This window comes from Cynocephalus volans, chromosome 6, assembly GCF_027409185.1.
Source record: "Cynocephalus volans isolate mCynVol1 chromosome 6, mCynVol1.pri, whole genome shotgun sequence".
NCBI lineage: Eukaryota > Metazoa > Chordata > Mammalia > Dermoptera > Cynocephalidae > Cynocephalus > Cynocephalus volans.
In genome coordinates, this window is record NC_084465.1 from 35,912,277 (window position 1) to 35,928,144 (window position 15,868).

The following is a 15,868-nucleotide window of genomic DNA, read 5'->3' on the forward strand; positions in this document are numbered from 1 at the left end:
CCATGGGGAACTTGAAAGCCAGCTTTGGAACCAATTACTATTGGCTTTGCCTTCTTTTTTTCACTTTTCTAATCCTTCTCTAAGCTTAGCTAGGGAATCCTTGACCACTCCAGAGTGGTCCATTGGGGAAAGACTCAGCTCCCTTGTGTTCTCTCAGCAAAATAAATAACCTCTAGATGCTAGTACTGTACACTATTTACAGTCGGGATCCCTGAACCCTTCTCTACGGACTAATACTGCACTCTTCTGAATCAATGGGAGAGGTCCAGCAGCCGGACCAGGGAGTAAAAAGAGACCAAGGGTCTGTTTTATTTTGAGGTGGGGGACAGGCTGCACTTCTCGCAGATCTGGAAAGGCAGCATGTGAGTCAGAGAGTTACTGTTTATGGCCACCAGCAGCCGAAGCTTGCCCAGGCAGTCTTGCAGTGCTGTCTCGTGGTGCCGGCCCAGGTGCAGGTCCACATGGCGCGGGAGCTGCAACATGCGGTCTGCCAGCACCAGGCAGCATATGGCCAGTAGGGAGTGGGCGTAGCTGGTGAAGGCATAGTCGGCCAGGCTAAGCTCGGCCACTGCCCACACTAGGGCTTGCACTTCCAGGGTTTCAGGAGACCTCCGCCTGTCCCACCTCCACGCGAGCGTGTGTGAAGTGCTCCAGGAAGAAGCTGATGGTGGGCGTGCCCAGGCTGAAGTGCAGCTTGTGCAGCACGATGCACTTGAGATGGCACAGCTGCTGTCGGGAGAAGGTGCCACAGCACAGGGCCAGGAGCTGCTTCACACGCGGTGGGTGTACCTCCACCTGTTTGCAAGTGATGAGCAGGGAGGTGACCCCGAGCAGCTGGAAACAGTCTGTGGCTACTGGTGTGGTGGTGAGGAAACAGTCCAGAGTGTTCACCGTCAGGCACAGTGACTTGAAGGAGAGACCGAATTGGCATGAATGTGCCCAAGGGGCCACCTGCGCCACATGACGCCAGGCATTGGTGCCCGTGGAGTCAGATATTTCAAGGCCTCTGCTTTTTAACATGTACTTTAGAGCCTTGCAGGCTGTCTCGTCACTCTTTCCACACACGCCTCCCATGTTGCCCCACGAGGAAGGGACAAAGGGAAGCAACAGGGCAGAGAAGTGCAGGGACTTTCCCCGTTATGGTACTCACCCTGACATGCAGACGGATTACTTCACGGCGACTACCGCGGTTGCCGGGGCCACTCTGTTGGTTGATCACCCTTCGTTGACCTTCTTTCAGGACCGAGCAGCCGGGGGCCTCACTTGCTCGTCTTTCACCCACGAGTTTGAAAAAACGCCTCACATGGGGCACCACTCTGTCGGGTCAGCCGCCAGCCGACCTGGACAGCCCTAGCCTCGTTATCAGTCTCTCCCTTGGTGGGCGAGCGAATTGACAGGATTCCTCTTTCCCTCCGGTCCTCTTTGGAAGGAGACAGGGGAAGAGAGCCGTTAAGAGAGGTGAGCACAACGCCGGCCCCAACCAGCCCGTTAAAGGACACTCAGATGCAGTGGGGGTTCTGTCGAGCAGTTCTGTTCATTATCACACAAGCACTTGCTTTTAAAGGCAAATGGGGAAGGGAAGTTTTTACATCCTCCAATCAGCTTAAAGGTTACGAGAGCATGCGTCCTGTCTCAATGCCTAGCTATTGCGATCACGCAGTGTTCACGAGCACGGAAGCACGTATGTGGCCAATAAGGGCTAAGGCAAGGTTCCCGCAGACACTCCCACCCTACTTCCTCCTGGTGCCGTCTTAGGCTGCCACGTTAATATGCCCTTGTGGGCCCATAATGGCGCCACTTGTAATGTCCCTTACGGCGGCGTTAGTTTTTAAAGCCCGACACCAGACCAGGGTTCATCAGGATGAGTTTCTGGCTTGTAGACAGCTGCTTTCTGGCTATGTCTTCACATGATCTTTGCTCTTTGCATGTGCAGGGGAGATGGAGAAAGAGAAAGTTCAAGTGCCTTTTCTTATAAGGAGTATAATCTTACCAGATCAGGGTCCCCACTTTATGACACCATTTTACCTTAGTTACTTCCTTAGAGGTCCCATCTTCAAACAGAGCCACACTGAGGATTAGGACTTCAACATATGAATTCTGAGGGAACACAAAACTAGTCCCTATGAAATGGTCTGGGATAAGATGTGTTTAAAAGCTTTGAAAAGCTCTGATGTAATTTTGGGATTGTAGAAGGCCACACACATGCCCACAGCTATGCATGTGCACAGGAAATAATCAAGAGGGTCATAGGTTCTCAACTGTGGCTGACCTTGAGGCTTTGTGGAAGTGATAAGTGAAGACTAAGATAAAGATATAAATTGGTGAGTATTGATGGTTAGAATCAACATATTCACAAAACCACTTGTTAAAATCAGGGATATGGATATTTTTTGCTTCCAGGCATTTAATAAAATAATGATCAAGTGATTAACTGATCACTAAGATAAAGAAATAGATAATTCAGTGTCCATGCATGACAAAAAATATTCTTTACAAAATTATTTTGGAAAAGTAACTAAACAGACAACTTCAACTACATAAGCAGCAATAACAACAAACTCTGGGAACAGGAGAGAATTTCATTTACAGATTTATCACATTATAATACACAAAATACTCAGTTTTTTAACAAAAATTATGAAGCATATAAATAAACAAAATTACAGCCCATATGCAGGAAGAAAAAAGAATCAATATAAACTATACCTGAGGAAGCCGAGATGTTAGATATTTTAGATAAAGGCTTTCCATCAGCCAACTTAAATATGTTTAAAAAGCTAAAAGAAATCACATCTAAAGAATTAGAGAAATCTATGAGAACAATGTCTCACCAAATACAGAATCTAAGTAAAAAGATAAATATTAAAAGGAACTAAACAAAAATCCTGTAGATGAAAAATACGATAAGTGAAATTTTTAAAAAATCATGTAAGGATCACAATAGCAGATCTGAGCAGGCAGAAAAAGAATCAGTGGACTTAAAGATAGGTCAATCAAGATCATTTCATCTGATAAAAAGGAAATAAAAAACTAATGAAGAAAAATGAACAGAATATCAGAGACCTGTGAGACAGCAGCAAGCATACTAAACACACATAATGGAAATCCCAGAAGGAGAAAAGAGATTTAAAAAAGAAGTACAAGAAATAATGGTAGAAAACTTCCCAAATTTGATGAAAAACTTTCATCTAATTATCTAGAAAGTTCAACATAGGAGAAACTCAAACAGATCTATATCTAGACATATCATAATCAAACTTTCAAAAGGCAAAGACAGAGAATCTTAAAGGCTTCAAGAGAGAATTGACAGCACTTGTAAAAGACCTTCAATAAGTTAACAGCCAATTTCTCATCAGAAACCATGGAGGGCAGAAAGCAGTTGGATTAAATAACCAAAGTGCTAAAAAAAACATATTACTGAATTTCATCATCAATTAAATTAAACAAAAATGTTGACACATGCCTATTTTATATTTGTCTCAGAATTATAATTTTAACTTTTTGAAAAATACACTTTAATAATGGCCTGAATATAAGTTACTTTATTTTTTCTATTTTTTGCATTTCAAGTTCTCTTCAAGTATATTCATGATGGTTATTTTTTGTGTTGACTTGACTAAACCATGGGATGTCTAATGTTTTCTTTCATTCCTGCTGCTGTAACAACAAACCAGAGATTGGGTAATTTATAAAGAACAGAAATTTATTTCTCCCAACCCTGGAGGCTGGAAAGTGCAAGATCAAAGTGCTGGGAGGTTCAGTGTCTGGTGAGGGCCTTGTTTTCTGCTTCTGAGATGGTGCCTTGTTGCTGTGTCCTCTGGAGAAGACAAACACAATAACCCCACATGGAGGAAGCAGAAGAGTAAAAGGCCCTAAGCTTCCCTCCAGAACTTTTCTAAGGCACTGATATACATTTGTGAAGGCAGAACTGTCATGACTTAATCATGTTCCCAAAGGCCCCACCTCTTTTTTTTGTTAATTTACAGTTTTATTGAGGTATACTTGAATATCATAAAATTCAGCTATTGTTAAGTATACAATTCAATGATTTGTAATAAATTTATAGGATTGTGCAACCATCACTGCAATTCTCTTAATATCACCACAGTGGGGATTAAGTTTCATCATAAATTTTGGAGTAGACAACATTTAAACCAAAGCACCCAGATAGCAGATTAAATATTTTTTGTGGGTGTCTCTGTGAGAGTGTTTCTGGATAAGCATTTGAATCAATCAGTGGAAAGAGTAAAGCAGACAACCCGCCCCAAAGTGGATAAGCATCATCCAATCTACTGAAGGCCTAAATAAAACAAAAGGAGGTGGAAGAAAAAAATCAACCCTTCTTTCTGCCTTATTTTATGAGCTAGGACATCTCATCTCATCTTCTCCTGCCCTTGAACTTGGGTTTATAGATTTACAACCATTAATTTTCCTCGTCTCAGTTCTTTGGACTGAATTATACCACTGGCTTTCCTGTTTCTCTACTTTGCAGGTGGCAGCTAGTGGGACTTCTCAGCTCTCATAGTCATGTGAGCCAATTCTTCATAATCAATCTCTCTCTCTCTCTCTCTCTCTCTCTGTATATATATGTATGTATGTATGCATGTGTATGTGTGTGTGTGTGTGTGTGTGTGTATGTGTGTATAGTTAACCCCCCATATCTGTGGTTCAGTGTCCATAAATTCAAATGACTGTGAATCAAAAATATTTTAAAAAGATATTGCATCTGTACTAAACAGATTTCCTAAATAATATAGTATAACAACTATTTACATAGTATTTGCACTGTATTTGGTATTATATGTAATCTAGAGATGACTTAAAATACACAGGAGGATGTGCATATGTTACATGCAAATACTGCACTATTTTATATCAGGAACTTGAGCATCTGTAGATTTTGTTATACACAGGAGGTCCTAGAACCAATACCCCATGGATATGTTGGGACAACTGTGTGTATATAGATAGATATAGATATAGATATATACATATATCTCCTATGGTGCTCTGGAAAACCCTGTTTAATATAATTTATAAGCAGAAATGTTCAAATTATTTTTCAGAATTAAAGAAAGAAAGTAAACATCTGCTGATGAAGATAGAAGACAGAGAGGCCAGAGAGAGAGAGAGACAGAGACAGAGACAGAGACAGAGAGAGAGAGACAGAGAGAGAGAATCTCTCCATTGGGAGAAAGAAAAGAGGTGATGTTGTGAGCTGAACTGGTGCTCCCCAAACACATATTGAAGTTCTAAATCCCAGCACTCAAGTAGGTAACCTTACTTGGAAATAGAGTCTTTGCAGATTTCATCAATTTAAGATGAGCTCATACTGGATTTGGGTGGGCCATAATCCAATGATTGATCTTCTCAGAAAAGGAAAATTTGGATAGAGAAGCAGACACAGGGAGAAGACCATGTGACAATAAAAGCAGAGACTGGAGTGATACAGCTGCAAGCCTAAAAATGTGAAGGATTGCCAGTAATAAGTAGAAGTTAGGAAGTGGCAAAGAAGGATTCTTTTTTTAAAGTTTTCAGAAGAAATATATCTCTGCTTAAACTTTGATTTAAAACTTGTAAGCCTCCAGAACTGTGACAGAATAAGTTTCTGTCGTTCTAGGCAAACCTGTCTGTAGTACTTTGTTACAGCAGCGCAGGAAATGTATATTACAGAGGTGTGCAGGTGCCAGCCCCGTACCTTCACTCTCACAGTTTTTCTTTTTCAAGCATTTGTAGTTCTTATTGTTTTGGTCCTTTTGATAATTAATATGTAATTTCTTTAGCTGACAGGATGCATTAAAGCTTGAAGAAATGAGGGAAACTGAAAAATAATTGTACTTTGATAGCAGAAAAAATAAATTAATAATTAAGATCATGACTCTTCTTTGAGAAGAACATAAAACATAAATTAACATGTTCTTTTTTCCTTTTAAAGTGAGTGACTATCACATGGATTGGGATGAAATAAAGCACTTGAGTTTGAGATTACTAACTTCAACAAGAGAACAAGATATTAATTCTTATTATCAGCCACCAAGGCACTGAAATTTTCTTGTTAGGCCAAAACCTTCTGGTAATAATTTTCTTTAATATCTGTCTCTGTTTCCGTATATTACTCCATTTATTTTCTCAGATTAAAGTACTTATTTTAAGACCAATTACTACAGTGTCTCTCCAAGAATAATGAATTTTAGATGTCAATATTGTTGCAATGTACTTGCCCTGCCTTAATTTCAAAACTGTGACACTAAACTCTACTAATCAAACCTATAGGCATTGACTAAGATAATTTTTCATGATTTTCATCATGAAATGTATCATAGTAAGTTGAGAAACAAGCACATAAAATCACAGCAATCAATAAAATATCTACTTCAAAAAATAACATTGATGGTAACAGAGAATATCATGATGCAAAACCATGTTACTCAATTCTTCAATCATTTTCTAGAACATGCTTAATATAGCAAAAGAGTTAATTTTATATATTCTATATGCATATTTCTAATATTTAAAAATATAAAATAATTTGAAATCACCTATAATGATGTTTTATGAATTAGTATCTACTGGGAATAATAGGCAGATAAAATATAAATAAAATCATACTCAAATAAAAGTAAAATGGAGTAATGCAACATTTATTAAGGAAAAGAGAGAGAAAAGAATAACTGAATTAACCTGTCATAATCCTGCATATTATTTTAAAGTTTGCAAACATATAAATGAAATATACAGATCTTTGATTTGAAATGTTATTACTGGGTATCTTAAAATTTTTAAAGATGCATGGGTAAAATAAATACTTTTATCTTACATATATGTTACATCTATACTGAGAGACTGAATTAAAGAACTTATAACGTAGTCTATTTAACTCTCTCATCCAACATAGTTATATAGTGTTTATTATGTAACAGACACTACTTAATATTACAAACAAAAATTTTTAAAATATTTAATTCTCATAACAACCCAATGTAATAGGCAACTTTCTCAAAGATACAAATGTAGTGAATAATAAAAGTGGATTTTAAATCCAGGAACAAAAACATTATCCTTTACTTGCTGTCTTTCTCTCTCTCTCTCTCTTTTTATCTATATCTGTATATCTATATAGATATATAGACAGCTGTGTAATATATAAATACTTAATATTTATATGGATACATTTAACATTTATATGAATACATTTAACATTTATATAAATATATAAATATTTAAGATTTACATATGTATGTATGTATAAATTGTACGCATGCATTACCTAAATGTGTATGTACATCATATATGAATGTGTATATATATGTATTAATATATATTGAACTTGAATATCATGAAAACCAGTTCTAATTAAGCTGAGGCTGGTAAAATGGAATTAGTTAATTTGCTTGTTTTCAAGGTCTTAAAGTAATTAAATGTTGCTTTGAAAGCAAAGCATAATGAAGAGAAAATTATAAAATGGAAGACTTTGAGAATAAAAACATAATTTAAAGATTAAGTCAGAAAATAGCATGATATGAGTTTGTGTCTACATAAATATGGTAGAAAAATAAAATGATTCCTCAGATTTCCTTTTAAATATCTACATAGAAGTTGTTTTTGAACATAACATAAGTAATTGATGAATAAATCAGAAGCTAAAACTAGGAAGTATTACATTACTTGGAATCTCAATTAATATGATTTATTTCATATAAATATATTAAAATTCATATTCTCAAATAAAAGAGTACCTTACTTAGGTGTGGAGCAAGAAAAGCTGAGGAAGGCTGGGTCAAAAATCATTTTAAATTAATTTTCTTGAAGGCCATTCCAACACTCAAAACTAGAAGATATAGGGAGCATTGGCTTTCCACCAAGTGTTTTGTCTATTAGTCCATTTTTTTAGTAACTTTTGTAATAAAATACATAATATTGTCAGACTTAAAATATGACATAGATTAGTTTCAAGTTTCAAAACTGTGTGCCCAGAATTAATTGATCTGACTGGAAGACAAACTCTGTTTTTTTCTTTATCAAGAATTACCAAATTAATCACAAAACATATTTATAAATGTCAATCAAAATTAAATACAATGGCCTAAATATAATAATAATTTTCATGTATCATTAAAAGTAAGTCAGTATGACAAAGTGCAACAACCTTCATACACATGCACATACACACACACATACATAACTTCTCAACTATAACAAAAAACAGTTCCAGATGGTTTATTAACAATATCTATTATGATTGTGTGTTAAAAACAATATTTTCACTGGTTGCTGAACTATGTCAGATATCAAGGCAGGTAGTAAAAAGGAAGATAAAAAAGAAGTGATGCTCCTTTTCATTAGAATATTTTATGTGCTCGTGAGTTTTCTGGAATCTACCTCTTCTAATCCTTCATAAATTCTCACTGGAACTATCACCTAATTTTTCAGGTTACAGAGTTTCTATTCGAATTAGATCAACTAACTGGACCCCCCCATTTTAAACCTTGAAAGAAATCTATGTCATATTTTCAGATTTATGATCAGTTTTCAGTCTGACAATGTCTTTTACCACAATTGCCACTAAAAATAGGCTAATAGACAAAGTACTTGAAGGAAATCCCACATTTCTCACCATCCACAGCATCTTCTAGTTTTGAGTGTTGGAATGGCCTCCTCGAAAATTAATTCAAAATTATTTCTGTACCAATCTTCCTCACCTTCTCTTGCTCCACACCTAAGTAAGGCAGTTTACCCACTGATTATGCTGCCCCCAGAAAGGGACCATCTTCTCTCAGCTGCTTCCTGAATAATAATCAGGAAAGAGGGGGTGGGTGTATTAGTCTGATTCTGTTGCTTATAACAAGATACCTGGAACTAGGTAATTTGTAAGAAAACAAAATTTATTACTTACAATTTCTGAGGTTAAGAAGTCCAAAGTCCAGGGAACACATCTGGTGAGGGCCTTCTCGGTGGTGGCGTTACAGCAATGCAGGGGTCTCATATAGCAGAAAATGGTGGAGCAGAGAGAGACTCTCATGTGCTCTCCTTTTAAAGCTCTTGAACCATACCTCCAAGCACCATTATTAATTCATTTACTAGGGCATGATCCAACAATCCAATCACCTTTCAATTACCTTAATAGGGTTTCCCACCCTCAACTGTTACAGTGGGAATTAAGCTTTAATGTATGGACTTTGGGGGACACAATTCAATCAATCCACAACGGGCGGGAATTATGTCACCCTGTTTTGAAAATTCAGTATTCTACCTGACCATTTTTGGCCATAATGCTTTTTTATTTCTTTTTATGGTGATCTCAGGCCAGCCTGGCGTTTACAACCTGTGGTGGTAACTTGGGTAAAGGGAGCATAGGGAATTCAAATTTAATTTTGGTCTAGCTACCCAGATTCTTTTGTTGGATTGACATGATCATAGATAATAATACAGGTAATAAGTGCTTCATTAAGAACTCTGCTCACTAAATCCCACTACAGTGGTCCATCTGGTCCAATGTGGAATACATAGTGGGTCACTGTAAATTTTAAAAAATGCCCTTGATCTCTTTTGCAGTTAACTCTTCTGGACAAATGTGTGGGTGAAACTGGGTAATTGAAAAAACAGTGAAGTTATAACTACTGTCACGGGACATATCAGTTTTACAACATGGAGAAAGAGTAGAAACCCATTAACCTGCAGAGGGAATAGCGTACAGCCTTGGGAAACATGAGGGATGGAAGGACATTAATGATCTTTTGTCATTCAAAGCACTCCTGGATACTTCATTAGGAAGAAAATACCATGGTTAGGATCTTCCAAATTGTCGCAAGTACCTTAGGTCTGATATTCCAGTAGGATGACTCTGGCCATGATTTTATCACCATTTCCCTTAACATTATCCAGAAGTCTATCAGAAACAGCTTTGGCAATTCTCACAAAAAGTGCTATTCAGCTTCTCTAGATATCTTCTCTACCACTGTTCCTTAGAAATCATTCATTTATTCTGTAGGTCAACTGGATGCCCCATGAGTCATGGTGTGAACAAGTAAGTCAGAAATGACTACCTGCCTTTAGGTGGTTCTTCAACAATAAAGACTAGACTCAATTGTCTGAACTGAACTAGGAATCCTAAGTTCTATTAGCTGACTAGGAGGTCACACTGGAGACCGCCAACCTCTGCTTTCTAGCAAATGTTCCACTTGTGCGGTGGGGCCAATAATTGTAACCAACACATTTTTTCCAGGGTTACTATGTTCAGGAAAGCTGGCATGAACATAAATATCATGCTGCCTACTGTGTCACGAGTAATAAAGTCCTTTGTCTCTGTTCCAGAAGTCTTGTAAGTCTTGGAACTTCTGCCAACATGGGTGAACCTACAGCAGGCTAACTTGTTAGCTTACAAGTTAGGTAAAACTTAAAGAAGTCTTTACTATTCTTGACATTAAATTCATCTATTCAACCTGAATATTTATGGAGAAGATTCACATCTCTTGATATAAGAACATTTTATAGCAGTGACTTATGAACATTTGTGATGAAATATGTGTGGAGGCAAGTGAGTGTATTTAATCTTAGAAGGCTGAAAGTAGAATCTGAAGTTTGATCCTTTCCCCATATCTTGAAATTTATTTTAAACCACAATTTTCAAATGAAAAAAGTCATGTTAATTTTGTTTTTCTCTAAATAATAAATTTGCATTTGTTTTATATGAAAATGACACTCAAAAGGATTCTTCACATTGCTTAGCAGTTGAACTACTTAACTTGTTCTCTGAGCCTCCCCCAATCCAATCTCGTGCAATACTGACAGACTTGATGCTCACAGGCATAAGACTCTTTATACCTAGAGAGCACAACTCATAAATTTCCTGATGGTTGGTTTGGCTAAGAATTCAAATGGTTGTTACAAGGTGGCTGTGAAATTCATTACCTTAATCTCGGGTACTCTGATTTTCTGGAGTCATGTCAAAATCCAATAATTCCATTTTCAGGAATGAATGCCTCACACAGCATTTTTCCCTTTGCCTGATTGTCTGCTAATTTTTAATTGCTCCCAATGCTGCACTAAAAAGTGGTCTGTCACTATCATATTCCCTAGGAGAGAAGAAATAATGACATCTTGGAGACAGCGCCACTTTCTTTAATAGACTTTTTGGAAACATTTGAATAGCTGGCAGCTTCTAGATAAGACAATGAACTAACTTTTCTCCTCTTTTCATCTGGATGCTTTGGTTTCAAGTTCATTCCAAGTTAGAATTTAATTTTCATCGGCATTAAAAATATATTTCTAGATACAAAATATCAGGATGCCCACAAATTAGAATTTTATAAACAAATTTTAAATTTGCTTAATGGAATCAATTTTTGCAGCACTATTCACTATTATCAGCTATAGAGTATAGGTAGAGGCAGAATAGGCAACCTTTTTCATACTTATAAATGCTCTAAGGAATGGAGAAAACATGGGGGCATTTAGAAGACTTGATTATTTCTTGCTATTTACTAAACAGAGGAAGCACAACACAAACCACAGAATTATATTGATAATTTGAATTCAAATACTATAAACTTCCCAAGATGATCAACACATTAAACTCAAGCAATATATTAAATTAAGGAAAATAAAGTGAATAATTGATAGGACTTCAGAACATGCTGAAAGTTCTATTTGTGTGGAAATGTATTTAATGGCATATGTGTTCATATTTTAAAGTAAAACAATGCGGAAACCGTTATTTTTATTTATTATCAATCTAAGCATAATTTCCAAAATGATTTGTAATTTTATTGTTTTAAGTGTAATCATCCCTGTTATGATTTTTTTAGAGGCAGAATCAAATAAAGAATAATCTCTCCATGAATGAAAAATTCCGTAGTTCATCTTCTGGACTATGTATAAGCTTAGAATTCATTAAATCTCTTTTTTCAGTCCAACCTTTATTGAGAATACATTATTGCTAAAATGTTGCCTTGGAGTATTTGAAATTGATGCATACAAATATAAAATAAGATATCTGCCCTCAGAAATGATTAGTTATAGATTAGTTATTGAGAATATTCATTGGAGCATAGTAATATATAACAACTGACATTTTAGAGAGAGAAACAAGGAGATGCAGATGTTTAAAGGACAGAATCAAGAAGTGATTGATGAAGGAAGCGGCATTTAAAATACATCTTGATATATCCAAGACTTTGCCATCTGGAAATTTAAAGAGTATGTTCTTTTAGGAGAGAATATCATCAGTCATTAATGTTTAGGCCACTTAGCATATAATTTTTAATTGCTAAGAATAAAAGAAAAATATACACCCTTAATGAAAATTGACCTCTAAGGAATCATTTTGGGGAGAGTATAGAGGAGTCAAAGCCATTTTTTACTCCAGATTTAACTGAAGGCAATAGGCACAACATGGGAGTGGAGAGCAAGCATAAGGTAAGAAGACAGGAACTAGGCACCAGCTGGAAGGTGACATATAAGAAAATAATTTTAGTCTATTGGTGTTTTGTGCTACTCAGGAGATTCCTTTACACCAACTGCTTCTGCTCAGAGGATGTTTTCTGGTAAATTAGAATATAGGACACAGATCATTTTATTTTTCTTTAATTTTAATCAGGTACTTACTATTTCAAAGGTTGCCTACAAAAAGGCAGCTTGATATATTCATGCCTAATTTTAAGCAAATAAACTTGTAAGTATTTGGTAAAATGCTATGCTATACGAAGTAGATTAATAATCCATATTTTTTCTGTTTACGTAAGTAAATTTTGAGGGGACTAAGAGCTATACCCTGGACATGAAAACACTACCAACACAGGGCCATCTGACTAATCAGATGTCAGCTTTCTTTTTTTGTCAGAAAATTTATTTATCTAGTACAAAGAGAGTACATATTGCTAGCAAACCTTCAGAGATAAGATGACCAAACCCTGTCAGAGTTCTTGTGTAATAATGCTTGTGCTCTGTAATTTTTTTTCTATCAATTTCATATTTCCTTTTCATTTAGAGTAGCTGAAGATAATTCAATGACTTTGAAAAAATGTATGTCTGACTATAATGAAAAGGAAATTAAGATATTTAAAGTACATGATATAGGGGGAATGCTAAAATTACTCCCGGATATGAATATAGGCTCTTCTACTTCTAAAAACCATGACATTGACAGTAATTTCCTCTCTCTCTTTTTTTTAAACTTCAGTTTCCACATATGTAAATCATATCAATCTTTTGAGAAGCTGAAAGTTAACACATTTGAAAGTTATTCTCTCCTAGCACAGAATGAAGTTATTCTTAAAGGCCTCCTTGCCAGCCAGTTGGGTGGTACAGAAACCACATCTCAGCTTGCAAACTCAATGAAGGGAGAAAATATATCTTCATTCTTATTACTAACTCTTGGTTGCACAATACACATAGTAAGAGCTCCATAAATATTTGTGCAATTAATAAATAATACAACCACCGAAATTAAAGTTAAAATTAGAAAGAACTTATATTAATTTCTCTGAGTTAAATTCTGAAATCTTTTTGGAAAAATTGGTTGTGATTTTTTTATTTTGATATTCCAAAAGCTGGGAATTGGGGTGGAAATTACATCTGCATTTCTTACTTCTACTTTCTGGGTGAAGAGTTTATGTAGGAAATTCTTTGCAAATAATTGTAAAATGAATAATACAATCATTTAAATTCAGTCCTAAATTTGGAAAGCTAATGTTTTAATTCTTGCTAGTTTAATTATAAATTCTGTTTGGTTAAGTTGATTGTGGATACTCACTTTGGATATTCCAAAAACTTGGCCTACTGAGTGAGATATGTAGTGCTTCAAGTATCTTTCTTTCTATCGTATTTTCAATTTGTACTAATATCACATAATAATTTTGTCAAAGCTTTTTTGATATATATTATTGTTTTTCCAGGATAATCAAGAATTGGCTCTATAAAATAGAAAGTTAAAAATGATATACTGTTAGACACATGCTGAACTTTGTAAATCCTGTCAATCATATATTTTGCAGTACACAAACAATGTAATGTTGCGTATTAACATAAACTCTGAGGCTTTGTTAAAACAAAATGCATATAAATTTTAATAATAAAGATGCACTCTGTTGTACTCATTAATTGATTTATTCTTTTATTCATAGCTTTGAAAATATCCTTTATTCCTCATTACTGCTTCTACTTTAGTTGAGACACCTCTTGACTAGATTATATGAGCAATCTACTGACTGGGTCATCTCCTCCAGTTTTGCCTGCCAATAATACACTATGCATACTCTTGCATATCTGTAACATGCCATCTATACTTGAGAACTTTATAATCATTCTAAAGCACACATGAAATCTTCTGAATCCCCTACTTATTCAAAAATGGACTACAGGGAAAAAAAAACACAACAAATCTTTAGTTTGCAATGGAAAGTCATTTATGATTTGGCTTCCATTTACCACTGTAATTTCATCTAATAGTCTCGCTACACAGGCAATCCCATCGGTATGCCCTGCTCATATGAAATATATCATAGGTTCTTGGGTAGTACGTGCTTTTCCATGCCTCTGAACCTTGGCATATATTGTGCCTTGTTTGGAACACATCATCTTTTCCTTACCCTTTATTCTCCGGCCTACAATTATTTACCCTCTAAGATACAGCAGAAATACCACCTCTAAGAGTTCGCAAAGGCCCCAGGACTGTCTTAGTTGTTGTATTTCATTTCCTGATTGTAATCTCTGCATGTAAGGTTATTGAGCACTTAGATACGGCTACTGAGATTGAGGAGTAGAACTTTTAATTTTGTTTAATTTTTATAAATTTACATTCAAATACTGTAGAGACACCTGGAAAGTGGTTACTATATCAGCCAACACAGAATTAGAAGAGAAAGGTTTCTTTTCCTGCAAAGGTTACTTGCACGTTTCACCTTGGTTAAGTGATTAATTTTTTCTGATACCACTTCCTTCAGTGATAAAGTGTACATTTTAATTATTCATACCTTTCCTAAAGATTAGAGGAGTCTCTAATTGGAAAACTTGTAAAAACACTCATAATAGCAATCAATACATTAAAGAAATGCTGGTTATGATGACTGAAAAGACTGTAAAACTGACTTTTTAAAAATACACTCTTCTGCTATTCCTTATTTCAGCTCAAGCAATGGGAAAGTTGATGAACACCTATTGATTTAAAAATGGCTAATTAATTTTCCCTAAATAAAGTCATTGCCCTGTGCTGCCAATGCATAATTCAATATTGCATTCATTGTTGGAGAGTTGCCTAATATAAAAGCAATATATAAACAGAAAATCCAATTTATTTCATTAACTTTATCTTCCCTGAATAGCTCTATGTTTGCCGTGGTCTATTGGGCTTTTAATAAAACTAAATTTTAAAAAAGTATGTAAATAAGAAGAATTTTTAAATGATTTAGCTTTATCTTTTATGTCATTTCGTATGTTTCTTTCCTTTTTGTGGCCACATGAGGAAAATCATATAATATTCAATTTAAATGTGTTCTTCAAATTTTTTCAGTTTACAATATTCTATTGAAAAGATTACATTGTGTTTAATATATATAATATATATATAATATAATATATCTCTTAAAAATTAGCATATTAAATTTGGTTACTTGAAAACATATTTCCAAAACCTTTCTGCAGATAATGTCTGGAACACAATAAAGTTGGATGTAACTCACTCTATGTGAATTGCTACTGAAAAGTTGGTAGCAATAATAAAGTTGCTTTAAAATTGTTATTTTCCTATATTATTAAGTGTATGATGTCACACTAATTTGAAACTTGTGTATACTTACATAATTTGAATACACTTATTATGAACAGAAGAAACAATTTAGACATATCTGTCAAAACAGATGTCTGTTCATTCAGG

At 35.3% G+C, this 15,868-nt stretch overlaps 1 pseudogene; it reads right to left on the bottom strand.

Annotated features, from left to right (window-relative positions):
• Window positions 1–308: 308 nt before the first annotated feature.
• Window positions 309–15,868, bottom strand: part of LOC134380899 (cyclin-O-like) — a 161,528-nt pseudogene continuing 145,968 nt past the window's right edge.